The 27221-nt window shown below is 40.9% G+C and overlaps 1 protein-coding gene across 8 annotated transcripts in view; it reads left to right on the top strand.

The window, feature by feature from the left end:
• Window positions 1-27221, top strand: part of Tafa2 (TAFA chemokine like family member 2) — a 477181-nt gene that overhangs the window by 98398 nt on the left and 351562 nt on the right. The window lies entirely within an intron of this gene.

The raw sequence follows: 27221 nt of genomic DNA on the forward strand, positions 1-27221 counted from the left end.
CCTTCTAGAGGCAGGTCAAATGGGAGAGCCTCAAACCCTGGTGGTAGGTCCTTGAGGGAATGGCAGTTCCTCCACACAGTCTTCTTCCTGCCTCTTTCCTTTTGTGACCACAAGGGGGATGTTTTATTTATTTATTTTTCTCTCCACCAGTCATGGACTAGGGTCTCTGAAATCAGAAGGCAAAATAAGCCTTTTCTCTTCACAAAGCCATTATTTAAGTTATTTGTTTTAGTGACAGAAAATTCCCACACCAGGCAAACCTCAAATGCCTTCAATGGTGATTTCCAGCTAAGGTTTAGATTCATTATAACCACGATCATGGATGAGAGAGGAGGATATGAGATAGCTTGATAATTTGGTGCTAGCCAAAGTGCTGCATGTGTCAGGCGCATTAGTCAGGCGTGAGCTGGCTGGGCACAGGTCAGTGGCAAGGAGACTATAGAGGGTTCTGATCGCTGAGAATTTAGGATTTTTTAGGAGCCCTAGAATGCTCTCCCAGTTTTGTTTATTGTGGGACATACTTGAGAAGCAGGCTCCGGTTGTAGCTGTTATTTGGGAAGCTTCCTCCTAATCTAGAGAGCTTGTGAATTTGATTGTTGACTTGAATTGTTTTTATGTATGTGCACATCTTAAGGTATCATGGCTGAACACTGTTCTATAGGAAAGCATAGGATGAAGCTTGTCATAATGACTAAGATGCTTTTTTCCGATGCTTCTGTGACTTACATAAACACTCTAAGCCTCGTTGGCCTCAGTTTCTGTCTTAGAAGGATGGAATAGTATCTGCATTCCGGACAGTCTGCAGGTTAGATGCTGCCCATTTAAGGGACCATTTCTTCTGTAGTCTATGGGATTAGCACCTTTGAAACAAAAAACACAGAATACAGAATACAGGGCTGCTTGGCTTAGAACTGAGTCATTCTCTGCATGTGGATCTCTGCAGTACTATGGAATGCTGGTCAGTGCTGGTCAGTGCTGGTCAGTGCTGGTCAGTGCCGGTCAGTGCCAGTCAGTGCCAGTCAGTGCTTGTCAGTGATTGTCAGTGCTGTGCTTTCAGGGATGTACAGATGACAACCTTTGTTGTTATGAGAAGGCAGAGACTGTTGATTTTAGATTACTGAATGAGCTAAGAGGTTGGAGAAAGGCCCCAAGTAAATAATATTTCAAATTATGTTTATAGGTAGGTAAGACAGAAAATAACAATATCCTCCACAGATCAAAGCTACAGGTTATATTTGGAAGTTAGTTAATTTATTAGAAGCCAGCTTTCATGTTGGTGGAAGTGATGGTTTTTTTTTTTTTTTTTTTTCTTGTCCCCAGTCTTTCTTTCTGAAACTTCAATACTATATAATGCTGAAGATGAGGAAACAGGCCAAGGAGTTTCTGAAAGAGTCATTTCAAAGCCCTTGCCAGTAATAACAGAACTGAATTCGAGGGTTATTTTAGAATTTTAATGCTTCTTGATAGATGTACAATAATTAAGCAGCATTTTAAAAATAGTATGCCCAGAGAAGATTGTAAGGACAAGCTTGCAGTCCTTCCTTTGTGTGAGCACCTGTGTGTATGTATGTGAAGCCATGTTGAGGTGGAGTTTGTGCCAGACACAAGGCAGAAGCCCTGTAAGTGGAATTATGATAAGCTTGACCTGGGGGTAAAACAAGAAACGACAATATGAACCAACCAGTACCCCCAGAGCTCCCTGGGACTAATCCACCAACCAAAGAGTACACATGGTGGGACTCATGGCTCCAGTTGCATATGTAGCAGAGGATGGCCTAGTCAGGCATCAATGAGAGGAGAGGCCCTTGGTCCTATAAAGGCTCTATGCCCCAGTGTAGGGGAATGCTAGGGCCAGGAAGTAGAAGTGGGTGGGTTGGGGAACAGGGGGAGGTAGGAGGGAATAGGGGGAGGGTGTTTTTCAGAGAGGAAACCAGGAAAGGGGATAACATTACATTTGAAATGTAAATAAATATCCAATTAAAAAAAAAAAAAAGAAAAATGTTGCCAGGCAGTGATGGCACACACCTTTAATCCCAGCACTTGGGAGACAGAGACAGGTGGATTTCTGAGTTCAAGGCCAGCCTGGTCTACAGAGTGAGTTCCAGGACAGCCAGGGCTACACAGAGAAACCCTGTCTCAAAAAGCCAAAAAAAAAAGTCAATATTTTCTATTTTAGAAGGGTACTTACATCTCAAATACGTTCCATTTTAAGGCATTTATCAACCAAACACAGTCTAAATGTAAACACTTGATAGCAAGGGGAGGCAGCTATGGTAAAGATGTAGGTCTTTAGTCAGACTGCTTGCTGTACAGATTCATCTCTTACATGGACGTCATACAAGCAAGCTCCGTGCTGACTCTGTTTGGTGGCCTGTGAGGGGGAGGACATAGTTCTCAGCTTGCTGGGTTGCTGTGGTGCTGGAATGACATCATAAGCACTGAGGATAGCCAGCCAGAGCCTGGCTCACTGTCGATTCTCAGTGTACAGTTTGTCTTCCTCTTGCTTTTAAAAGTTGCCACGAGGTTTATTGAACACCTGATACAAAAGATACAAAAGCTACTTGATGGTTTTTATTTATCTGAAACAAGCCATTCTCAATAACATACCATAGAATGGTTATTTCTTTGGCTGAAAACTGGACATATCATGTCTGCTTCAACAGTGGCTGGTTATTGAACTCCACAATTAAAATATAGTTTTAAGATTTGAATAATATGCTAAACACTCATACGCATGTGTGTGCCATAAAGTTCTAGAGTGTGCAGAGATCTCAAAGCTGTTTGTTCCCTAGCTTTTTTGTAGGGTTTCTGGCGTGTCATGACTTTGTAGACACACTAATTTATTGCCACTGTTGTCCGAGTTAAGAAGACCAACCACATTCTTGTGTTAAATGCACTTTTAATATACTTCACTTCAGATAATGGTTCTGGGATGTGTTACAATGCACTGTTTTTTTTTTTTTAATTTACTCTTAGGTACATCTTGCCATTATTATATATCATATTGATTTGGAGGATGTTCTAGAGACCTACATTATTGATTAGGAAGAGTGCTTCTATATTTTGTGATTTGCCAGGGTTTTCTTCTCATATCATCAGTACTCTGGTCAAAAGGTTCCTCCTTTCATGGAATTTTCCCAGTCTTTATGACACATTCTGGATTACAATTTTTTTGGGTGTGCACTCTCTAATTCCCTAACATTTATGTAAAACACTCCATCTGCTTTGGAACCTCAAGTGATCTTGTGATTTATTAGATTTACTAAGCAAACATTTAATGTGTAAATATAATTTAATAAGCTTCCCACAGGTGTCTAATTAGTCATTAATTTCTGCTACAAGGACTAAATGCAGTGGAATATACATGGGCTCTGAGTCTTAGTCATGTGTGTGAATGCTATCTAGTCAAAGTGTGGACTCAGAGTTTAGTTCAATTTACTTTTACTATCTCAGAATGTCTGATGATTCTGATATGGGGCCATTCCATTAAGGAGGTGATTCTGAAACCTGTAGGGGACTGTTCTATAAAGATAGAAAAGCTTTCATTGGACGGACTAGAGAATTCCAATGTAAATGCCTGATAGTAATTGGCTAAAGTAGTTAGAAGAATATTACATAGATTCTATTATTGGACGGAGCTATCCAGGACCAGAGCATAGGTGAGTGATAGTAGAAGTCTGCCCATATTTTTCCCTATTTACCCACATTTCAGCTCTTTCCCTCCTGTTTTACTTCAAGAGCACTTATTGGCCCTGGCATTCCCCTGTACTGGGGCATATAAAGTTTGTAATACCAAGGGGCCTCATCTTCCTAGATGACTAGGCCATCTTCTGCTACATATGCAGCTAGAGACATGAGCTCTGGGGGTACTGGTTAGTTCATATTGTTGTTCCACCTATAGGGTTGCAGACCCCTTTAGCTCCTTGGGTGCTTTCTCTAGCTTCTCCATTGGGGGGGGGGCTGTGTTCCATCCAATAGCTGACTGTGATCATCTACTTCTAATACCCATGAAAGGAGTTACAGAGACAAATTTTGGAGCTAAGACGAAAGGATGGACTAGCCAGAGACTACCCCACCCAGGGGTCCATCCCATAATCAACCATCAAACCCAGACACTATTGCATATGCCAGCAAGATTTTGCTGAAGGGACCCTGGTATAGCTGTCTCGTATGAGGCTATGCTAGTGCCTGGCAAATACAGAAGTGGATGCTCCCAGGACTACTCTTATGTTGGATGTTTGATTTTTTTTTTTTTTGACATTAAACAAAAAAGAAGAAGACCTTGGAGGAAGAGACAGTAAGTGGAACTTTTACACACACACACACACACACACACACACACACACACGCACACGCACACGCACACGCACACGCACACGCACACAGGAGTTAGGTGTAAATAAATGGAGGAAAGAGTAGAGCCTGGGCTAATGGATCACTCCTGCAATTGGCCTCTTGTTTCCAATCAACCCTTGACATCTTTGGATTATTTCTATACAGCCGACCGAGCATTCACAGGTCTGACCGTGCTGACAGTGGCGTGTGCACTGGTCAACCATGAGTGAAAATATTCAGGATGACCTGCAAGCTTTACCCGGGTTTCGACCTCTCTCCTGCCTCATGCCGTCCAGGTTCACCATCAGCATCTATGGCCTCCTTTCCCTTCCCCTTTGTGCCAAGTTTGGCTTGCTTCAGGCCTTTTTCCATGTTTTGTATCTTATGCCCTGAGTTTCACCATGATACTTTCCCTCCTCATTTCTCTCCTGCCACTTAGACCTTGGGTTAAATGTTCCTCAGGGAAGCCTTCTGCTATCAGAGTCCAGACGAGTCCCTTCAATCCTTCACTGTAACGGTATTGCACTGCTACAGGTGGCAAAGACAGATGTGTTTGTTAAATGGCTCCCTCCCGTTTGCACTGTAAGTACCGTGTAAAAAGCAGCCGTGGTGCCTAACACAGTGCTTGGGGTGTAGTTCTTATTCAATAACTGCATTTTGAATCATCAGCGAAGAGATGGAAAGAGAATGGTTGGAGCAGAAGCAGCTGGAGCAGCTGACGATAAAGATTAGAATTAGCAAGGGAGTGGTAAACAGGAGATACTTTACAGGGGACTCAGCGACAGATCTATGTGCAAACAGCTCACAGAACATCATTACAACCTGGGGCATGGAGCTGTGTGATTTCAGCCATGTGCCCCATGAGGACATGTGCAGGAACATGAGCCTGCTGCTGAACAGCTCCTGAGTGAATCAATGTGATATTCGGGAGGCTCGGCAATCAATACAGCTTAGCAGCCTGGAGACAGCTCGCATACTGCACCCGAGTGACGAGCTAAGCCGTTTGTGCCTATGTTTTGATACCAGCCACACTGGGAGAATTGGTCTCATTTGTAACCTCCAGCTACTATTATTAAAATATCGGAAGCTATGCTGTATATGCTAGAGGCTTTTTCAGAATAACAATGTAAAGGCAAAAGTTGGTCATTTAATGTTTTGGGGAGTGATTAATAGATCATGGTAGAATTGGGATTTATGATTCTGGATACCTGCATTTTTTATTAGATATTTTCTTTATTTACATTTCAAATGTTATCCCCTTTCCTAGTTTCCCCTCCGAAAATCCCCTATCCTTTCCCCCCTCCCCCTGCTCACTAACCCACCCACACCTGCTTCCTGGTCCTGGCATTCCCCTATACCGGCACATAGAGCCTTCACAGGACAAAGAGCTTCTCCTCCCATTGATGACCGACTAGGCCATCCTCTGCTACATATGCAGCTAGAGCCATGAGTCCCACCATTTGTTTTCTTTAGTTGGTGGTTTAGTTCCAGGGAGCTCTGGGGGTACTGGTTGGTTAATATCATTGTTCCTCCTATGGGACTGCAAACCGCTTCAGCTCCTTAGGTCCTTTCTCTAGCTCCTTCATTGGGGACCCTGTGCTCGGCTGTGAGCGTCCACTTCTGTATTTGTCAGGCACTGGCAGAGCCGCTCAGGAGACAGCTATATCAGACTCCTGTCAGCAAGCTCTTGTTGGCATCTGCAATAGTGTCTGGGTTTGGTGGTTGTTTATGGGATGGATCCCCGGGTGGGGAAGTCTCTGGCTGGTCATTCCTTCAGACTCTGCTTCACACTTTGTTTCTGTAACTCCTTCCAGGGGTATTTTGTTCCCCCTTCTAAGAAGGATCAAAATATCCATACTTTGGTCTTCCTTCTTCTTGAGTTTCATGTCAAAATGTCTCAGAAGCAACTTAAGAGATGAAGGATTTACTGTGACCTATGTATGGTTTCAGGGGATTTCAGTTCATTTTGGGTGGGGATTGGTGTGTGGTATCTGGAGTAGCTCCTGTTGGCACGACAAGGAGTCAGAGAATGAGACCAGAGTTGGAGCTGGGTGTGACATTTAAAGTTAGTCTCCAGGGTCCTGTGTGTGCTATCTAGGTACCATTGTCTGTGAGCATCACAACTTCCTAGAACAGCAAACTAGGGACCATGATCAAACACATGATAGTGTCAGGGGACTGCATTTCAGACTTAAATTGTAGTGATATTCAATAGAACAGCCTTTTAAAATAAGCCAGATCAGGTAGATAGGTCTCTGCCTTTTCAGTTTGCAGTCCCTCCCTCTTTGTCTCTGTGTGTGCATTCTATGTTTGTGTACTGTATATACATGTATGTGTGCAGGTGCAGAGGACAGAGAGACAATTGGTGTCCAGCTCTATTACTTTACATTTAATTCCTTTGAGATAGTGTCCCTCACCAACTCTGGCGTTGGGTTCCAGGCTAACATAACCCATTGATCTTCTCTGTACCCTGACATGTTGAAGTTCACTTGACTTTCCTTGTGGATACTGGAGATCTGAAGTCATGACCTCCAGCTTGTGTGGCCATTGCTCTTACTCACTGGCCTCTCTCTCTAGCTCAGGCACACTCTGTTTACAAATGAAACCACACCATGACATCCTGTATGCTTTTCCATCTTAATTTTTTTTCAATGCTTTCACATTTTGATTCTCTATCCATTGCCTTTTTAATTTTCTTTATATCATTTATATATTTTTGTTGCTTTTCATTACCATCGATATATTATTGTCTGACTTCTGAAAGAGCACTTCAGTGAGACCAACATCTCTGTGACCGTGACAGAATTCTTAGCTCCATCAGAGGAGGTGGGCTGTACAGAGTCCCAGTTAAGGCCATACATGGTGGTGCATACCTTTGATCCACACACCTGGGAGGCAGAGACCGCCAGATCTCTGTGAACTTGAGGGCAGTTTGGTGTACATAATAAATGAGATCTTGTCTTCAAAAAAAAAAAATCCTAATTAAGAGAATCCAAAGCCATTTCTGTGTCTATGTATCTGACCATGGGATATTTTAGGGTAATAGGAAATGGCAGTGCACAAAGGGCACTGGGAAGTGTGACACTAGGAGGCATTTTCCTGACTGTACATGGGACAGATCCCCAGGTGCAGCAGTCTCTGGATTGCCTTTCCTTCAGTATCTTTTCCACACTTTGTCTCTGTATCTCTTTTCATGGGTATTTTGTTCCCCCTTCTAAGAAGGACTGAAGCACCCAAACTTTGGTCTTCCTTTTTCTTGAGCATCTTGTGGTCTGTGAATTGTATCTTAGATATTCCGAGCTTCTGGCCTGATATCCACTTATCAGTGAATGTATACCATGTGTGTTCTTTTGTGATTGTGTTACCTCACTCAGGATGATATTTTCTAGTTCCATCCATTTGAGTAGTATTCCATGGGGTAAATGTACCACATTTTCTGTATCCATTCCTCTGTTGAGGGACATCTGGGTTCTTTCCAGCTTCTGGATATTATAAATAAGGCTGCTATGAACATAGTAGAACATGTGTCCTTATTACACGTTGGAGCATCTTCTGGGTACATACCCAGAAGTGGTATTACTGGGACCTCAGGTAGTACTATGTCCAGTTTTCTGAGGAATCACCAAACTGATTTCCAGAGTGATTGTACCATCTTGCAATCCCACCAGCAAACCCAGACACTATGTGGATGTCAACAAGAGGACAGGAGCCTGATATAGCTGTCTCCTGAGAGGCTCAGCCAGTGCCTGACAAATACGGAGGTGGATACTCTCAGCCAACTATTGGACTGAGCACAAGGTTCTCAATGAAGGAGCTAGAAAAAGTACCCAAGGAGCTGAAGGAGTTTGCAGCCCCATAGGAGGAACAACAATATGAACCAACCGGTCCCCCAACCCCCAGAGCTCCCAGGAACTAAACCACCAACCAAAGAGTACACATGAAGGGACCCATGACTCCAGCCACATATATAGCAGAGGATGGCCTTGTTGGACGTCAATGGGAGGGGAGGTCCTTGGTCCTGTGATGGCTAGATGCCCCAGTGTGGAGGAATGCTAGGACAGGGAAGCAGGAGTGGGTAGGTTGGTGAGTGGGTGTGGGGTGGGGGATGGGATGGGCTAGGGGGTTTTCAGAGGGGAAACCAGGAAAGGGGATAACATTTTAAATGTAAATAAAGAGAATATCTAATTTTTTTTCTTTTTAAAAAGGAGGCATTTTCCTATTATCAGGCTTATGCAGAGCTACTGTGAAGTGAGACTGTAATGCTGCTCTTGGAGCTTTGCATGTCTAGTTTCTACTTGCTCTTATCAGGTTTCAAAACCACACCAGTCAAGAGGCTCTGTGAGGAGGACTAGTTCACTAGAGGTTGTTAAACTACAGATAGGCAAAAGGGCCTGTGAACATGTCTGTTATTCTCTGCATCATCGAAGACCGGGGGAAAAAAAAAAAAAAGAACAGATGCCCATGAAATTAGCAACATCATGACGAGGATGGAGATAAATTCCCAGAACCTCTTATGTTTTTCAGAGGCTCACATAAAGTGTCGGAGACCCAAGAGGGACTCCTGAGAGATGAGGGTTCTTTGTTCTTTGGCTGTTTTTTTGTTTTTTTTTTGTTTGTTTTTGTTTTGTTTTGTTTTGTTTTTGTTTTTTTGGCCAGTGTGGCAACTGGGCATATCAACTCGTGAGGTCTGTCGTATGAAAAAATCTCATATGTCCTGCATCACTCAGATGTGGAAATGTCATTCACAATTGCTCTCTGTACTTTTCTATCTCTTATTGGTCCCTGGACCCTCTGACTTTACAGGGTTTTAGTAACAGGATTTTAGTATATACACTCGGCATCATCATTCTAGACATTTCTAGGGGCCACACTTATTCTCTGCATGATTAGAAAAAATGTAATTATTTTGTTTTGTTGCTAATTGGCTGTCTTTCCCATAAGCATACTTTTCCTGGGGAAACGAGAGCAGCTGTCTGCTCATGGCATTCGGGGCATCGGCGGATCACAGAAAGGAGTCCATCCAAGGCCGGCGGACTCCAAGGCCGGCATATGGAGCAGTGACCGTATGGCGATGACTTAGCAGAGCAGGGGGTTTGCGGTGGTTATTATGCCTTCACAGATTTGGATGACTCGAAGGCGGCTTCATCAGTGAAAAGGGCAGCAGCAGTGAGTCCTGACCAGTCTGTCTGTCTTCTATCCTCCAGTCCCTCCCAAGACCACCCTGGAGGCGGGGAGCTGAAGGCTGAGCACTCGCTCATTCCAGAATCACGTGACCTTTCTCTTCTCCGTGGAGAAAGCAATGGCATCTGCATCCACTCCCATTAGTACAGACCAGTGATCATTCCCATTTTAGTTTTCTCTTTGACTGTGATTGTGGGGCCCGGGTACTCTACACGTGACTAGCAATCTCTGCTCTGTGACGGTGGTGGTCATGTTAAGCCAGGAGGAGATGGCTTGTCATACCACCAGCAAGGGTGCCACTTAGATTGCTTTTCCTGTCTCAGATACAGCCTCAGTGTCTACCACAGTGCTTGATAGTCTAAAACGCAGTGGTTCTCAACCTTCCTAAGGCTGCGACCCTTAAGTAAAGTTCCGATGCTGTGGTGATCCCCAACCATAAAGTTATTTTTGTGGTTACTTCATAGCTGTGCTTTTGCTACTGTTATGAATCATAATGTCTATGATGTAACTATCTGGTATTTCGGATGATCTTAGGTGAACCCTATGAAAGGGTCACTTGACCCTCCCATGGAGTTCACAACCCACAGGTTGAGAACCCCTGCTCTAAAGATTTGCATTTTGCCACTGCCCTAACGTTCATTTTATGACACTCTCAGGGTTGGGCATATCATCAATGAGGGACATTTCCTGAAATTATGCAAGCCAGACATTGTAACGATATGACTTCTGCCCCATTGCCAGGCCTTTCTAACAGTGGTCTGGGATCTTGGATCTGGAGTGCCCAAGATCATATGTCCACCCCTGGCTACAGACACCCTTAATGTTGGGAAAGCTTGGTATTTAAGGAAACGTTTTTCAATGGCTGGTGTTTTTGGATTTTGTCCATGTTCCTACCTAGCTTCCTTACAGCTAACAGACCTAACTCTGGCCTTCTCTTGGCTCCTGGTCATTCTCACAGCTGCCCAAATGAGTTCAGATGAGGCAGAGAGCATAGTGCAGTACCCAGGCAGTTTATTAAGGGTTAGCATGAGGCAGCCTCCTGAGGGAGTGTGGACAACGACTGAAGGGACCACTGTGAGGGAAAGTACTGTCGTGGTGTGGGAGGGGCCCACGGCCAGATAGGCTGTTGTGTGAAAGTTCCAGTTTCCAAGGACTGCTCTTCCAAATTTCTCTGGAACACAGCTTTCTTATGGAGCTTTCCTGTTCAGGTGATTGACAGATTCATCTAGGTGGTTCCCTCTTTTTAAATTGAAAATAAAAGTTTACACACACACACACACACACACACACACACACACACACACACACACATACATACAGAGGCACATATAAATAACATATTAGGATAACGATTCACCTCATCTCCTCCCAGTTCCTCCCCACAAGAAAAATTGAATGAAAAGGGATAAACTAACAAATGAAGAAAAGAAAAGAAATAAATATTTAGATTACCTTTTAAGGGAGATTATCTCTTAAGGGAGTGGGCAGTATTTGTCTTTGCCCATTTCTCCTTCTTTTCACACAGCTCAAATCCTAAGGAAGGGAAATTGTGATACTTTCCCCTTTCTAAAATCAATGTATCACCAAGGATGAATGGCTAGAGCTAGAATATGAATATGAGGAAATGACCCTTCCCAGGAACTTTCAAGCCTGCTAGTATCTACAAGTGTGATATTAACTTTAAGGTGGACATTTTCCCACTGGTTTGGTCAACTGGCCAGTGCTTTAAGCAGTGCCACACGGTAGCTCAGAGCCAATTCTGGACCGAGTTTCACAAGGTCTTGTCACATAGCTCTTACCTATCAATCCCTGTGAATTTTCATCATCTCCGAGTTTCTCTGATTCCACCTCCTTCACTTATAAAGTGAAGCTCGTAATTGTATCTTTCGAGGTTTTAAATAAGGATAGAGTGACTTCCTGTGCACAGTGTGTTTAAGACAGTCTCTGGAAGAGAATTAAGCACTCAGTATTCACCAAGTACACAGATGTGATTCAAATCAAAACCAAGCCTGATCATAATTAAGATTCACTATTTGCTGTGTCCTTTGTTATAAATATATTTGGAAAATTTAAATGTAAACTGATCTCTTTCTGAAATTATTTCTTAATAAAAGAGTTAAGAGCTACCCTAGTCAATGATGCAGCAGGCTCTGTCTCTCTCTCTCTTTTTTCTTTTAAAGCTTGAAAGCATCACCCTGACAAGGATGGAGAAAGTGGCTCACCCTGTCTAAGGACACGAAGTATCCACTGGGGAGGACTCTTTTTTAGGGATGAAGTTTTCTGAATTTATAATCAAGGTGATTGAAAACCTTCACAGCAGTTACTGCTAGAGGCTGCTAGATCCCAGCCTGCTGCAGTTGCTCAGGAATAACTTTGAAGCCCCTGCTCCCTTGGCTTTGCCTTCAGAGCTGCTTGACGGTCTTTACAAGGACATCTGCCTCTTTATTTTGCCGTTAAATCTCATTTTCGACTCAAGATGGTATTAGCCAACTTTATCATGCACCTGATTTATTGAACTTGACACTGAATAATTTTGGTTCTTTAAAGAATTCCATCCACAAAGTATGAACATGCAGCTCTCTGGAGAAAATAGAGCGTGATAAAGGTTTTTGGTGGTATCTTTTAAGTTTTAGACAAATGTCCAAAAATAATCTGTGAGTATGGAATAGGTGCTGGGGCGTGGCACAGTCTTGCTAGGTGGTCACTTTGAGGGGACTATATTTTTGAGTGTATATATTCTAGGGGTTATTACTCATGAGGCACAGACGCGCCCACCCCCCGAGGGCATCTTGTTGATTCTTTACTTTCCAAATGCATAGTGAGCTTGAAGTTGGACTTCATCTGAACAGGTAAATTCTCTCAAGTAAAAGGAAACAGTTAATAATCATGATATACAACCTATTTTAATTTTTCCTTCATATTGCCATTTATCATTATTGTATCTAAAAACTTTGATTCTGTTATTCATACTACCTGGAAAATTCAATGAATCTGTACTAGAATAGCTTACGATAAAACCATGTAAACACATCCAATTACTGTTTTTCTACCACAACACAGTCTTGGAAATGGTTATATAAAAGCAGATAGTATTTCCCTAGAGGTGTAATATGGGTGGTTCTGCTTCCAAAACGATGTAAAATCCAATGAGCCAGAGGAAACAAGCAAGAAATATGCTATGAGAAACAGTATTAGCCCAAAAGAACAAAGTTGTACAGCAGTGCCAACAATAATTGCATCATTATACTCTACATATTTGATTACAAAGAGAATATTGATAAATCATGGCTTTTATTTAATAAATACAACCCCCATTGGTAAATTTGACTGGAAGCTAATATTTGACAAATAATTATTCGTGTATTACAATGGTTCTAAAACTATATGAGATTTTAAGGGAGATGATTCCTAAGGCTCTGGTCTCTTAAAAGATATAGAGGAATTATACTGCCTTGTTCATTTTGTGGGCAGCCACAAAAGAAAATTATACTACTGGCCCGAGAGCCATCTCCTAATTTATCTTACTAGATCTTCCTGCATTCATTAATCAGGTCAATACATTTGTTGAATAAATCAATATTATAGGAGTACAGTGTTCTAGATAAGTGGGCAGTTGCAAGCTTGGGTGGAGCTCCAGAGTGAGTAGGGAGACAGAGGTAGAATAGGCAGAAAGTCAAGGGAGGAGGAAGCTTCACGTTTGGATAATTTGTGTCCAGTAATATGAAAGCTAAGAGCTGACCATGGGGTTTATAAGACAGTAAGTTATTTGTGGCCTTGGTTGACGGGTAGAGAAATGTCTGATTGGAAATGTGAGATTAGAAATAGAACAATGGGAGCTCAACTACAACTTTTAAGAGATTTCCTGAAGACAGCAAAGACAAAGGGTGTTAGAAGATGAAGTTTTGGTGGGGGAAACTTATTTATTTGTTGAGAGAAATCATAGCATATTGCATGTTTGTGTCATGTCCTAGGGGTACTGTTTCTGATATGAGGATGGAGAAGATTGGATAAATGATCCTTGTAGGCATGAGTAGATGACAACACTTGGAGTTGGTTCTAGTCAGGAACTCAGACAGTGTATCATCTCCATGTTAACCAGAAAGAACATAGCACATAAGGGTGCAGAGACAAATCGATGGGTACCCTTTGTCCTTTTAAAAATAATTTTAAATGTTCAAAGGCTTCAGTGTTATTGTTCAGTATCACACCAAATAAGGATGAGCTGACAGCAATCTGTCACTTCATGTGATACTCTGTCAGCAGTCATTAGCATGCTTTACTACTCTTTGGAAACTCATTAAAAAAAAACTTAGTAGCAAATCTTAGGCAATCGCTTTGAAATCTTGCTAGAGTCGGTTTGAGATGGACGGTGACAATGTTGTGATTGAAATCGCTCTTTACCCTTGGTTTGACAAATTATTGAATGAATTGATAAGGGCTAGGGGTCATCTGGGTATAATTGTTCAAATAACACCTTCAGATTATGGTATTGGCAACTCGAAAAACAGTCAATGGTGAAAAAAATAATAGCCATTCTGGACCTGAAATACTGGGTCAGAGTGATACAGTTCCATCTCGGTATCTGTGTCCCGGGTGGTTTAATAACTCTTCTCCTTTATTGCTGTCTTTGTTACAAAGACGTTATAAGTTTTATTGAATGTATCAAGCCTGAGTTCAGGATATGGCTCAGAGGTAGAGTGGGCTTAGGCCCTGAGCTTGACACACAACACAAGCAAGTAAGCACGCCAGCAAACAAAGCTGAAAACCCAAATTCAGACCTATAGCTGGCGAGATATCATGTAATTGATTTTTATGGATTGGTGTTAGCATACAAACTATGTTAAAAAGGGAGGCAAATATGAATAATTTCCTATTCAATACAGTATCTATCTACTGTGTTTAAAAATTGTGCCAACCTCTGTGAAGATGATATTAATACCAATTAGAATTCACTGCCTTGAATTAAAATAGAAAAATCAGCATAAAGATGTTTGATTGCTTGGAGAGAAATAATTCACCACGGACTGAAACTCTTGCAGATCCTTTTGGTGGAAAGACAGTGGAGCTCAGGCTTAGACTTCAAGGCAAGGATTGGTCTTAGCGCCCACAGTGAGAAAATGGTACACCCATCCTGAGTGAGCTGCTTAGGACGCGTCAGACACTTAGGGATACTCATTCCATCAATTTTTGTCATAAAAATTTTTGCAAACATTTAAATTGCTTGACTATGGCAAGCTAATAAATAACAGTTTTGAATGTGTAGACGTGTGTTTTTAAAAATAACCCAGCTTTGTCAGCACCGAACAGTCTTAATTTTCGGAAATCTCATTTTGGTCCAAAGTAACTCCCTTCTGAAAGATCTATGAGCAATTCTAATACACTTAGTAGTTTTCTAGAAGAGGTTGAATATCCAAAGGAGAGATGGATTTACTTATTCATCTTCATCTACCCAGAAACACGTTCCTCAGTCAGAGGATGCTGGCATGGAGGTTATAAACTCTTCAGAAAATAGACTTGAACAACCCTAGCAAAGAGAGGCAAAACAGACCGGCTCTTCAGCTGACCCAGGGGCTCCATCACTACACCTGGTAGTGACTATTTTAATTCCCAGCTATTCCTTCTCTACTGCCAAAGGAAAACACCTCACAGTCTTAGGCAAGCTCTTTTTCTTTCCAAATCAGCAGACTGCTCAAAGCGGAGCCAACTGTTTTGTTTAGAAAACTCACTATTCAGACCATAAAAGCACGCTTCTATTTTTAAAGAGTCGAAACACATTATCTTTGATTTTGCAGTATAATTTTGATATGTGGTACAGCTTGAAATTTTCTATTAGATTATGGATGTGTAAATGACTCTCAGGAGAATTTGCTCAAAGCTCAATTTCCTATATAGCGTGTCGTTTATTTGTAGGAACAGTTTTCCAATTCTGTGCATTAAGTGAAGTTCTTGAAGAAAGTCCCTGAGAGTTTAACCCTAGTGGACTAAAAGAAACTATTTTAAAAAACATCGTGAGTTTAATTCATTGGAAAATCCTTGAAGGTGAATTGAAACCAAGGGGAGCTAATGTGTAGTAATAGGAGCAATCATTGCAATGGCCTGAAGGTAGGTATGTATGGATCACAATTCAAGCAGTCTTGTGATAACTGATAATTGGGTGGCCTATCACTGGTAGAACATGCCACCTAAATGTCATCCAGATGAGTTGAGAATACCAGCTGCAATAGGGTGAGGTTTGATGAATGTGTGCAGGTTCCCATGATTAAAGAATTAAGCAAAGGAGGGTGGTAAGATGGATGATATCGCATGGACAAAAGTCGGATAAGTTACTAGCAGCCATTGATCCAAAAAACATAAAAATAGTAAGTTTTACCTAACTCCCCACCAATCCAATCATGCTAGAAATTCTTTTCTTTAGCGTTGTGGTTTCGAAGATCACTTCTATGAAATGTCTTCTATGAAATGTCTATGTTTAAATGACCAGACCGAGTTAACAAACAGACTCAGGTGGCCTGAAGGGAAGCATTCTTTCCCCTCCCCCCTCTCAGAGCTGAATTTAGACTCCAGTCAAGTCCTGCTGCTTTTCATATCCTGCTTGGCTCACCACTAAATCAACAACTGGCAAAACCAATTACTGAAATTAAAAATCAGCATCGACTCTTGAGGCACTGCTGTAGTTCTTCCGTTTAGGGCAGTTTTGGAAACCACAGTGCATGGATGGCTCTCAAAGTCAAGGCTTAGATACTGTAGAAGTGAGGGCAGGCAGGTAAGCAGGGCAGCGTCTCTGTTGAAACACAGCTGATCTACTCACTCCTCTGTTCAGATCACATTCATTGACCCTCCCCAGTCAATTATCAAGTATTTACAAAATATAGATGTTCTCATTGTACTGCAAGAGGCTTTGATTTTTTTTGACCGTGTATTTTATTAAAAAGAAAACATAGTTGCCATTTTTAATGAAGAATGGAAAAGACAAAGCAACACACACTAAGTCAACAAACTTCCAAGTTATGAGAGACAGTATTTCTTGAAAATTCTTTGTGAATTTTCTTTTGTTTATTTTATTTATATTTCTTTTTTATTAATAAAGCATTTTCTTTATTTACATTTCCAATGCTACCCCAAAAGTGCCCCAAACCCTCTCCTCAATTCCGTCCTCCCCCACTCCCACTTCTTGGCCCTGGCGTTCCCCTGTACTGAGGCATATAAAGTTTGCGTGTCCAATGGGCCTCTCTTTCCAGTGATGGCCAACTAGGCCATCTTCTGATACATATGCAGCTAGAGACATGAGCTCCGGGGAGCACTGGTTAGTTCATATTGTTGTTCCACCTATAGGGTAGCAGACCCCTTTAGCTCCTTGGGTACTTTCTCTAGCTCCTCTATTGGGGGCCCTGTGATCCATCCAATAGCTGACTGTGAGCATCCACTTCTGTGTTTGCTAGGCCTCGGCATAGCCTCGCAAGAGACAGCTATATCAGGGTCTTTTCAGCAAAATCTTGCTAGTCTGTGCAATGGTGTCAGCGTTTGGGGGCTGATTATGGGATGGGTCCCCAGGTATGGCAGTCTCTAGATGGTCCATCCTTTCATCTCAGCTCCAATATTTGTCTCTGTAAGTTCTTCCATGGGTGTTGTGTTCCCAATTCTAAGAAGGAGCAAAGTGTCCACACTTTCGTTTTCGTTCTTCTTGAGTTTCATGCGTTTAGCAAATCGTATCTTGTATCTTGGGTACTCTAAGTTTCTGGGCTAATATCCACTTATAAGTGAGTACATATCATGTGAGTTCTTTTGTGATTGGGTGACCTCACTCAGGATGATGCCCTCCAGGTCAATAGTGATAAAAACTTCATGGTACTGGTATAGTGATAGACAAGTAGACCAATGGAATAGAATTGAAGACCCAGAAATGAACCCACACACCTATGGTCACTTGATCTTTGACAAGGGAGCTAAAATCATCCAGTGGAAAAAAGACAGCATTTTCAACAAATGGCGCTGGCACAACTGGCGGTTATCATGTAGAAGAATGAGAATTGATCCATTCCTATCTCCTTGTACTAAGGTCAAATCTAAGTGGATCAAGGAACTCCACATAAAACCAGAGACAGTGAAACTTATAGAGGAGAAAGTGGGGAAAAGCCTCGAAGATATGGGCACAGGGGAAAAATTCCTGAACAGAACAGCAATGGCTTGTGCTGTAAGATCGAGAATCAACAAATGGGACCTCATAAAATTGCAAAGCTTCTGTAAGGCAAAAGACATCGTCAATAAGACAAAAAAGCCACCAACAGATTGGGAAAGAATCTTTACCTATCCTAAATCAGATAGGGGACTAATATCCAATATATATAAAGAACTCAAGAAGGTGGACTCCAGAAAATCAAACAACCCCATTTAAAATGGGGCTCAGAGCTAAACAAAGAATTCTCACCTGAGGAATACTGAATGGCTGAGAAGCACCTGACAAAATGTTCAGCATCCTTAATAATCAGGGAAATGCAAATCAAAACAACTCTGAGATTCCATCTCACACCAGCCAGAATGGCTAAGATAAAAAATTCAGGTGACAGCAGATGCTGGTGAGGATGTGGAGAAAGAGGAACACTCCTCCATTGTTGGTGGGATTGCAAGCTTGTACAACCACTCTGGAAATCAGTCTGGTGGTTCCTCAGAAAATTGGACATATTACTACTGGAGGATCCCACAATACCTCTCCTGGGCATATATCCAGATGATGTTCCAACAGGTAAGAAGGACACATGCTCCACTATGTTCATAGCAGCCTTATTTATAATAGCCAGAAGCTGGAAAGAACCCAGATACCCCTCATCAGAGGAATGGATACAGAAAATGTGGTACATTTACACAATGGAGTACTACTCAGCTATTAAAAAGAATGAATTTATGAAATTCAGAGGCTTTGATTATAACACAGTCGTTTTCAGCTCTCAAAAAGGAGATAATTGTATTACTAAGTTGTGGTGTTTTGAAATCATTTTACAACAGGATCCAAATCATGGTTTTGGCCTTGTGGATATTCACAGAAATTGAGATTTAAGATAAAAACTTTAGATGTTTTTCATTGGTATGACTTCTTTAGGTAAGGGAAGGAGACAGAATTAACACATGGTAAATGTGTGTACATGTCTGTGTATGTATGTGAACACACAGTGGTGCTCATGTCTGAAAAGTATTTCTTCAGGTTACAAGTCATGCTACTCCCACATACAATGAATGACAGTTGAGATTGTACCAGTCAAGGACCACTACTAGGCATCCAGGAATTTCCATGTTTTAATCCTCTTCATAAGAAAGAATTTCTGTGTAGCACCAGGTCTCCACTATTTTTTCCTTGATAAGCCCTTCATTGCTTACCATGCTCCAAGCAGTCTTGTCTTTCCTGTATCTTTGTTTCTACTCAGTGTCAACCCTTCCAGGCTCAGGGCTCCAGAATATATGTGCATTACCGCACAGCTTTGTAAGATCAAAGATCCTGTCCATGTCTTTGTGTCTGTCAGAGCATTAGATTGTGGTCACCACATGAGTTACTGGTATTCCTCCTGCTGAAGAATTCCCTGAGAATTCCTTTTTTTAAAAAATATTTTTGAGCAGGTACTTCAACTATTACTTCATTGGCCAATTTAATTTGATTTATTTGTTTTTCTACCTGAGCTTTTGACGTGTACACACACACACACACACACACACACGCACATACACACACACACACAGCTCCCCCCCACCCCCCACATGCACACTAAGTTAGACATGACAGAGAGGACTGATGAATCAATCTAGTATCTGGAATAAAAAGTTGTAATGATTATTTTTCTTCATCACTAATACTGTTTAACAATAGCAAGGCTTGTAAACATCAATACCAGACATTTTTATTTGGTCAGCATGAAGAATCATCCTTGATCCCCCACCGCCCTTCATCCTCAAAGCTCAGGGAACTATATGATTTATTGTCTAGATCAGGATACCGCGAGAATAAAGAAAACCCTTAACTTTTCAAAGTGTATGGAACAAAGAGGGAGAAATGAGCTTTTACCCAGGCCAATAGGAATTACTCTCTACATCACGAAAGCAGCTGGGCTCGTTGGCTTTGACCACAAAATACACGCTGGAGGTATTCATTTTCTGTGCTCCGCAGGGATCATTCATTCCTGGCCCCCATCAGCTCTAGTCTCTGTGGTCACAGTAGCCCCTAATGAATCCATTTCAATGCTTGTTCTGATATGATTCATTTCTAAACACAGTCCTAAATAACCTTTTACAAATTAGACTCCTTGTTCAAAAATCTTCTGAGATTTCACATTGCCCCTCCAAGAGATTCACGCTGCTCACATGACCTCTACTAACTTACTGTCTCTTGTAGGTCATCCCGCATCAGTGTGGTGGTTTGAACAAGAATGGCCCCCATAGGCTCATACATTTGAATACCTTGTCCAGTTGGTGGAACTGTTTGGGAAGGATTGGGAGGTGTGGCCTTGCTGGAAGAGGTGTGGTGTCATTTGTTCTGTTTTCAGGGTGAATCTCTCTTTGCCTTGTGGTTATGAATCCAGATGTGAGCCTGGGACTGTTCATTTGGTCTACTGTCATGGACTCTAACCCTTTGAAACCCTAAGCCAAATTAATTGGTGTCCTTTGTAAGTTGCCTTGGTCATGGTATTTGGTCCACAGTATGAAAGTAACAAAGAGAACCAGTATCCCCAGGGTTCACCCTACCTCCTTCTCTTTCCAGCCCTTTAACATGCAGGACTCATATCTGCTTCAGGTGGTTGCAATTGTTGTTCTCTTGGCCTGCAACTCTTGCCCTGGGGCTTTTCTTTTCCTGTTTAGATCTCAATCCAATGTCACTTGTGCTAAGCATATGAACTAGGTCCAGCGGTTGTCACCTCTCTTCCTAGTCATGTTATTCCATTAAGGCCACCATCTGAAATCACACTGGTCCACATTTTTATCATAAAAATATACAGTGTAATGCTTCCCACTTTTATATGACTTCAGTATTCTATTTATTCAGTTAACCCAAGGGACTGCATTTTGGTTGACGTGGCCTAAAGGGAGCCATTGGTATTCTAGGGAAAACCTTGGAAAATGCTTTCATGGATGTCATGTTATTACTGTAAGTTTTTTTTTCCTCTCTCACTCCTTTTCTAACGTCCAATACTTATTTTGAAATTCACTCACAAATTCTCAGATGCATTTCAGAGTGTCTCTTAAAGCCTCTTGCCATTCATTCACACGTCATTCATATTTCTTTACTATTTCTTGTTTCCTTTAGGCGTGAGTGTTTGTGATCACCTGGGCATGAGGAATTAGAAAGCTAATTAGTAAGGGAAAGTCAGCAGAACAGAATAAGCCAGCAGAGCCCAAGCCTTCCCTTACCATTCTCTATTCCCCTGGCCTTTTTTTTTGGTGGTGGTGGTAGGGGGGAGTGAGCAAAATTTCCCTTCCTGTGAAAACTGTGTCGACACATGTCCAAACACAGCTCTCAGGTTTTGGTAAACACCTTCTCAACTCAGCATTAGCAAGTGAGACAAAAGCCCTTTCTCCCCTCTTGCGGGACTTCCCATGGCTTCACTCAGCATCATTTGAATTGCATCTCCACCTTTGTACTATACTTACAATTAGAGAAAAGCAAATGGAAAAATGCTAATGATTGTTATAATTGGGTTCATTATTTAAACAAGCACTAGATAAGCTGTCAGGTATTTAGGTATTAGGCATATAATTGGGAAGTGGTTTCCTGGTCTCAAAAAGCTTTCTTGCACACTTGGATTTGAAGATTGTTGGAGGAAAAGGAATATAAAAGACGAGAGAAAAATATTAGGGAAGTGTAGTGCACTTGCCAGAGGAGTTTGGTTTCCTTTGCATACCTATTACAGATTTCGATGAAAGGTTGGCCGTTTTGAAAATGTACTATGTACTCACACTTAACCCATAAATCTCATGAATTCTGGAGTTCAGATAAGAAACACACAGGGAATAGCAATGCAGTTCTTTTTGTATCTCTTGAAACATATGCATGCAACAAGAATAAAACATTATCCTAGTAACAGTAGTGTGAGAAGAATTGAAATTAGTAGGTAAAATAGAAAAACCATTCATTTAAATACTAAGTCTACCAGCATATTATATTAATGGTATAGCTATCTTTGATATGTGAATGATTCTGGTCTTTTTGTAATATATGACTTGATTTGTCAACTATGAAACACTATTGAGAAACAAATTGACAAGATTTCTCTCTCTCTCTCTCTCTCTTTCTCTCTCTCTCTCTTCTTTCTCTCTCTCCCTCTGCCTTTTATGTACACAGGACCAAGGTGTTCTTGAAGGACAGAGGCATTTTAAGAGATAAAACCTGATATTTGTAGACTGTGCCCCAGAGCACTATTTATGTGAACTTTCTTTGAGGTTGTCCAGCAAGAATTTTCATACTGTCTGGACAAGTCTTTACTTTCTTTTGACAGCAGGGAGGCATGAACGAAAAGTGTGGCTATTACCACCCTCTGCAGCGTAGAAGCTGTAGCTGCACATTTTCCACCCAAGCCAATGATTCAAACCAGGGTATAGTCCTATGCCATTATGGCAGATTCAGATCGCATCAGATCGCTTCAGTTCATAATGCCACAAGGAGACAAGTCTTGAGAGTACACAGTACCTGAAGTGTAGAGGATACTCAGCGAATGTTGAGGCAGGAGAGACTACTGGCTAAGAGCTTCAATTCTGGAACCAGGTTGTAAAAATTCAAACCTCATATGTTTCACTTGCTTGCTGTACAGACCTTGGGCAATGTGATGTTTAGTTTTGTCAACTAGATACAACCTGGAGTTGTCTGGGAGGGGAGCCTCAGTGGGGGATTGTCTAGGTCACTGGTTTTCAACCTTCTGAATGCCATGTCCATCCATTTAATGCAGTTCCCGATGTTGTGGTTAACCCTAACCATAAAATATTTTCATTGTTACATTATAACTATAATTTTGATACAGTAATGAATTATAAATATATGTGTTTTCTGATGGTCTTAAGCAACTCCTGTGAAAGGGTTGTTTGACTCCCAGGGGGTTGCTACAAAAGGTTGAGAACCACTGTTGGAGGTCAAATTGGCCTGAGGTCACGTATGTACGTGAGGGTTTGTCTTGACTGTATTCATTGATGTGGGAAGATCAAGTTTAAAGAAAGTATCACCATTCCCTTGTTTTGGGCAGCAGGACTGTATGAATGGAGAAGGTTAGTTTAGGATTAAGGTATGTATATGCTCATTTCTGTCTGCCCTTGACTGTGAATGGGATGTTAAGTAGCTATTTTAAGCTTTTGTTGTCTTGATTTCTCGGTTTCTATAGACCATAACTTGGGATTGTTAGCTAATTTAAATTCATTCTTCTCCAAATTTGTAGGCTCACTTCTGTTTCCTCATCTGTGAAATGTTTATACCTCTGGGCTCAAGGCATCGTTGCAACAATTATGTAGGAAAAAAATTCACTGTAGAATATGGTAGACCAGTAGTTTCTGGTATGACAGTGTTAATTGCTTTTTTCTAGTGAGAAAATAAATGATAAAATTTATTCTTAGAGGTTTTACTTGAAACTCATATGTATATTCATCAGAATTTAATGATAATTTTCTATTATGATGAGTATGTGTCTCGGTATTGTTTCTATTTATGATGGGATTGCTTTCTGTTGCCTTCATATGCTACATTAAAAGGCCTTATGTGCTTGAATGCTCAGGTGATCTCTGGAGACTGAGTCATGATCCACCCTTCTCTGGAGTCATACCTGAACTTGATAAGCTCTGAGAACAACCCACGTGTTGACCCAGCCTCCTGTACCTCAGGGCCCAACATTGTTGCACCGACAACCACCGACTGTGTGTTACACCCACAGGAAGCCAGACCGTCAGACTTGGATGTTTGTACACTGAAAATAGCTGCCTGTGACTAAGATCTCTTGAGACACAGGCTACATGAAAAGAAAATTGGAATTTACTCTTGATTCTCTTCCTAACTTATGGAGGAAAAAGTCGTTTAATCTTCCTTAGATGCATACTTTGTCAGTTTTTTTTTCACTTTTAAAATGGAAAAACGATTTCATGCTCTACCATTTCATGTGGAATTTTAATGGTAAAATTAATATGATAACAATAGTGAAGATCACTTGGAAATTTAAAGATGATTAAATAATTACAAAGATGCAATTATAATTCTATAAATAGAAGTAATGTTAAGGGGGATGTTTTAATGTAAGAGCAAAGAGGCTGTTTTCAGTGATGAAAAAGATTGCTTTTTCATGAACTGGTTATATAGATTAGTCTTCAAGGTCATTAATATAATACTGAGATCAGGGTTTTGTAAATTTCATAATATAAATGTTAAGTATGAATGTAGAGTCAAAGTGGAAATCATTTTTATAAACTATAAAAAATGAAGGTTGAAGAAATTTTAAAGGCATAACAGAGCCACATTGTGGTTGAGCTATATTAACCCAAGAATCTCCGAATTATTTTGAGACTAGAATGTGTACTTTTGATCTTAGACTTAGTAATAATAGACTATTAGATTGTTATTAAACTAAAACTACAGCGTGGCCTACTGCCCTCATCTCCAGTAGTATTCCTATCAGGAATATGAGATAAATGGAAAGTAACTGATAAAATAGATATTTGTAAATTTCATCAATATTAATATATTCCTTTTCATGTGAGTTTACTATTGTAACTCTAGAACATAGATCAATGAGCAATGTGTGCTTAGAAACACAACTTCTGAGATTTCAGATCTGAGAAGAGGTCTGTGTGTTTGTGTGTAGCTTTTAAAAGTAAACAGACATACAGATGTCTCTGGGTGTATGAAATTAATCATTTTCCCAGGCTTTCACTTGCATGAAGAGACTTGTTTGGAAGGACGAGGCTTTCAGAGGAGATGCTAGTATGTAGTTCCTGAATATCTGGGGTTGTGGAGAGGGTCTCTTAGTTGTGCGTACTGCTGTTTTTATCATGAATGTGGCTTGACTTTGCAGAAAACACTTAAGTTCTGTATCTAGAGAAGATATAGTCAGAAGCTAGGGAGTTGTTTTAAGAAAAAATCTGAAACATTCCCATAGTTAGAGTACAGAGTGATGCAGGGCAGAGCCCGTGTTCCTTATGAAAAGGATCCCTGGCCTGGTGAGGTGACTGATATGCAGGGCACAGTGGGCAGCAGAGGTCCTCAGAGGCACAGCAACAAATCACTGGAGGAGAACAGAGAAACTTATGGAGGGGCAGTGGTGAGAACTACAACATTGTTTGGGTATTGGCTAAGAAATAAGAACAGCAAATTCAAAATATTGACGTTGTAGTCCCTGGCTATATGAGTTCAAGTGTGAAAATGCAAATAAGGACCTTAAAATTGAGTTATTTGAGCTTTCAAAAGCGCTTTTTATTGACTATCTTATTTGACGATTTAATGTGTGTATTCTGCTTACTCTGTCCTTCACCCCATCTTCTTTCATCTCTGTGAACACCCTCATCCATAAAAACCCTTTCCCTGATTTATGGCTTTTGGTCTTGTTTTATGACTTGTTTAGGTTAACCAGGGCCATTGAGTTTGAACTATCTATCAGACCACAGAGGGATTATCAGTAGGTATATGACTGAAGACAGTGATTTCACTCTTACCGAATCTGTTGGTAGTATATAGATTAGCCGTAAAGGGTAGAGCCCTGAGCCTGTCCTTCATCCATGCCTGAGTGTAGATGGGCCTACTGTACAGATCCAGTGTAGACATCTAGAGCTGCTGTGTGTTTGAGATTGCAATGGCTGTGTTTTGCCCAGAAGATATTTCACAGCCATTCTCCTTATTTTAAGGCTATTACCCTCCTCCTCTCCCTCCTCCTCCTGCTCTTGCTCCTCCTCCTCTTCCTCCTCCCACTCTTCCTCCTCCTCCTCTTTCTCCTCTTCCTCCTCCTTCCCCCCTTCTGAGCCTTAGAGAAAATGGTATAAATGACCTGTTTAGGGCTGTTCCATCATCTGCTCTCAGTATATTCAGCTATGAATCTGCATCTGCCATTATTCACTGGAAAAGGTTCTCTGATTAAGCCAGAGAATATTGGTAAAATGCAATTTTTTTTTGTTAAAGAAGTAGATTTTCGTCATTGTTACAGTAGTGACAGATGAATTTATGAATGTGGATGATGCCATCTTAGGGGACTACATAGAGTGATAATAAGAGACCTGTGGATGTGAACAATATTGAGAGTTGTCAGAGGATTTTGGAAGAAATTGAGGTAACCACATGAGTAAAAAAAGTTTTATATGTTATAAAATTTCTCGTGCTTTGCCTTAGTGCACCCATTGCATATCTTTGGGAGAATTTAACAATCCGGACATTGGAAGAAGTTCTCTTTTTTTTTTTTCCCTTCCTTCAAGTGAGTCCCACTTGATACTGATCCTCGTTTCTTCAGTAACAATATTAATTCCCTTCTATCAGCCCAGAAAGTACTAGCCAAGCATTTCCTCTTTTCCTCATTAAACAATAATTATGTGCCAATTCAAGCAAGCATTGTTAATTTTTAATTTACACTTATATAAAAGCTCTCTTACTGGGCTGAGGATGTAATTCAGAGCTTAAGAGAGCTTACTGGTCTTGCAGAGGATTCAAATTCAGTTCCCATCATCCACACAGTGACTTGAAATGTCTGCAACTCTATTTTCAGGGGATCTGATGCCCTCTTCTGTCCTCTGTAACCTGTTGCATGCATACAATGCACATACACTCATGTAGGCAAACACAAACACAGGTAATATAAAAAAAATGATCTTAAAATGAAGAGCAAGTTCAAAACATCACATTATTCTTACATTACAAAAGATACCTTATGAAATGAATTTGTATCATAATACCAGTGACTATTTCTTTCAGTTAACGGATACTTGAAGACACCTCATTATACCGTTTGAGTATTTGTTCCAAAAGCTGAACTCTCTGGTGCTATATTAATTGGAAAGCAGTATATTTACACTGTTGCTTTCAAGGACAGACAAGCTTGAAGAAGCAAATGATAAAAAAAATTAATTTGTTAATTTGCCAAAGAGTAAATAATTCCTGTCCCTAAATAATGTCTAAATATACCTATATCTATCATTAGAGGAAGATGCAATATTTTCATTTACATTAGGCATCTCAGCAAGTTAGCCACTTTAACTTAGACCAGTATGATGAGGAATGTAAGACCCAATGGCATCTAAAACTTTTTCAGATTTGACTCATGAATGTTTCCCTACTTTAGAAACCTCAGCATCTTAGTCACTCTTCTGCTGCTGTGAAGAGACACCATGACCAAGGCAGCTCTTCCAAATCATCACACTAAGTTTCATCCTGTTTTTGTTTCCCCCAGAGGAGAAGTTGCTGCTCTATGGAGCAGCAATCTACAGCTGTAGAGCCTTTAGAAAAGGCTGTCTTACCCAAGTACTGGCCTGTAAGGATACTTATGCTTAGTAAAGTATATGGTTATTTCTTATTTTGTTTTATTACACAAAAGACACAGTGGGTTATTCTGCAGGAAGGGGAAGATGGAGGAATGATGCTTTACTATTGCTCCCCCTCCTCCTCTTCCTCATTCTCCTCTCCCTCCTCCTCTTCCTTCTCCCCCCTCCTTCTTTTTTGTCATGATCATTATGTAAATACAGCCTCAGCCTGAACAAGAAAGGCCCCTGAAGGGCCTTGA

This window comes from Mus musculus, chromosome 10, assembly GCF_000001635.26.
Source record: "Mus musculus strain C57BL/6J chromosome 10, GRCm38.p6 C57BL/6J".
Lineage (NCBI taxonomy): Eukaryota > Metazoa > Chordata > Mammalia > Rodentia > Muridae > Mus > Mus musculus.